This window comes from Elephantulus edwardii, unplaced genomic scaffold (assembly GCF_000299155.1).
Source record: "Elephantulus edwardii isolate Elephantulus edwardi_28Jun2011 unplaced genomic scaffold, EleEdw1.0 scaffold00031, whole genome shotgun sequence".
Taxonomy (NCBI): Eukaryota; Metazoa; Chordata; class Mammalia; order Macroscelidea; family Macroscelididae; genus Elephantulus; species Elephantulus edwardii.
Genome location: NW_006399781.1, coordinates 12,477,005 through 12,479,276, shown reverse-complemented (window position 1 = coordinate 12,479,276; position 2,272 = coordinate 12,477,005). Strand labels below are relative to the sequence as shown.

At 41.4% G+C, this 2,272-nt stretch overlaps 1 pseudogene; it reads right to left on the bottom strand.

Annotated features, from left to right (window-relative positions):
• The window catches only part of LOC102850949, a 7,981-nt pseudogene extending 6,534 nt beyond the window's left edge, over positions 1 to 1,447 (bottom strand).
• Positions 1,448 to 2,272: the final 825 nt, after the last annotated feature.

Here is a 2,272-nt window from a genome sequence, read left to right as displayed (position 1 = left end):
AGGAATAGAAATACCATTTGATCCAACAATCCTACTGCTAAATATATATCCCAAAGAAATAAGAGCTGCAACACAAACAGCCATAATACACCCACGTTTATTGCAGCATTATTTGCAATATTAATGATTTGGAAACAACCCAAGTGACCATCATTGGATGAATAAAGAAACTGTGGTATGTTCACACAAAGTATAATACATCACTTCAAAACAATCAGACATTTGTGAAATACTGCACATAATAGATGAATCTAGAATAAATTATAGTGACAAATCCATCACAAAAGGAAAATTATGGTACAAGATCAATAATACAAAAGTTAAGGTTTATACACAATAAACCTAGGAGACATAACAGGGATGAGAAAGGAGGGAAAGGGGACAAAATTTAATAAGTTGTGGGTGTAAGGAAAGGCAATATGCAGCATGGTTTGGATAGATATGTAATTGATAATTATAATGTTATAAAGCTAAATGTCTAGCTATTAAAGAGATACAAATTATAACCATGAGATATTTTACCTTGAGAATAATCTCTCATTTATTCCTGTGGAGTTGGAACCCACCGAGAGCTGATCCTCCAGTGTGTTTCCAGAGGCTACACATAGCATGACAGAAATCGCTCATTTTTTCCCTTCGCTGGTGGATTTCTACTGTCAGATGTCACCTTTGGGTTAGCAGTGCAACTTCCTGCCGACTACATCATCAGGGCCCCTGGGAATTATAGCACTAATTAAAAAAAAACCAAAACAAATTTTGATGATGGTGTGGAGAGACTGGGACTCTTCATAAACTGCAGGTGGGGTTAAGAAAAGGTACAATATTGTAAAATGGTATGTTACTTTCTTAATAACCTAGATAGAAATAGAGATCCTGTGTGATGCAATAACCCTATAACTAAGTATATGTCCTAGATAAGAAATAGCCATAAGACAGTTAGTTACAGCACTCACAACAGCAAAAAGATTAAAGCAATGTAAGTGTCCAAGAACTGGTGATCAGACCAGCAGGTACATGCATATAATAGAATACTACACAATGTTAAAGAATAAGGAATACCCTCTAAAACATTTCATAACTTGGATGAGCTCAGGGGACATTACAGTGAGTCAGTTACAAACTTGCTGTATCAGACATACTGGTCCATTGGAGAGAACCCAGGAGAGAGTGGTCCTTGGACACCCTGGTACTGAACCTGTCTCCCAGGTATTACCTTTTAGCCAAACAATGTTGCTCTTTTTTAGGTGCTGTCAAGCCCAGCATAACTCACAGCCACTGCAGTGCAGTGGGTCTGTTGATTCGAAATTTGGCTTCTCTACAGGCCATTGTTCTTGATCTTGCTATTGCTCTCTGGGACAATCCTCTAATCTGATGCAGCTGCCCTTCAGGGAGGCAGACTGCCTACATTATCAACAGCTACCCGAGTCATGTCTTCTCCATAAGGCATCTTAGGCTATCCACAAGGAAAATTGACTAGTCTTGCCACTAAATTGAGCAGATTCAGTGACAGAATGTGGGAGCCTCACCATTAGGAAAGAAGAGAAAACAGCACACGTCCTTTGGCAACAGAGGTTCCTATGACAGAGATCCCTTGCTAGTGACTAAGAAGCTACTTGGCTTAATTGAAGGATTGCATCTTGCTGTTGTTGACTGAGAAGTCATCTGAATTAATTGAGGGATGATATCTTGCTGTTAATCTGGCTCCTCCGACTGCTGTTTATTCAGTCTGGGATTCCATTGTGTGATATCTTTTGCCTTCTCTCCCCAACCCCCAGCCCCCACGAAATTGTTTCCCTTAATAAACTCATAACTCTGAATAAAAAATAGACACCCCCCAAAAAGGAAATCACCACTATTCTGAGACAATAATTCCCATTACATGGAATGCCTTCTTAAACCATACTTACCTTCTCCTCTACTTAGCACTCCTTCTTCCCTATGCCCTCTTTTTCAGTAAACCCCAGTTTTGATGTTGTTATGTGCCGTCGAGTCGTTTGCGACTCATAGCGACCCTATGCACAACAGTCCTAAACCTTGCTCTGTCCTGCGCCAACCACACTGCCTCTGACACACCCATCCCAATTACCCCAGTCACCGAATCAATCCATCTCATAGACGGTCTTCCCCTCCTGCGCTGTCCCTCCACCCTCCCAAGCATGATGTCCCTCTCCGAGGACCCGTCCCTCCTGGCAACATGTCCAAAGTATGTCAGACGAAGCCCCAGAATCCTTGCCTCCAAGGAGTAGCTTGGTGAGATTGTTCCTCCTTCTCC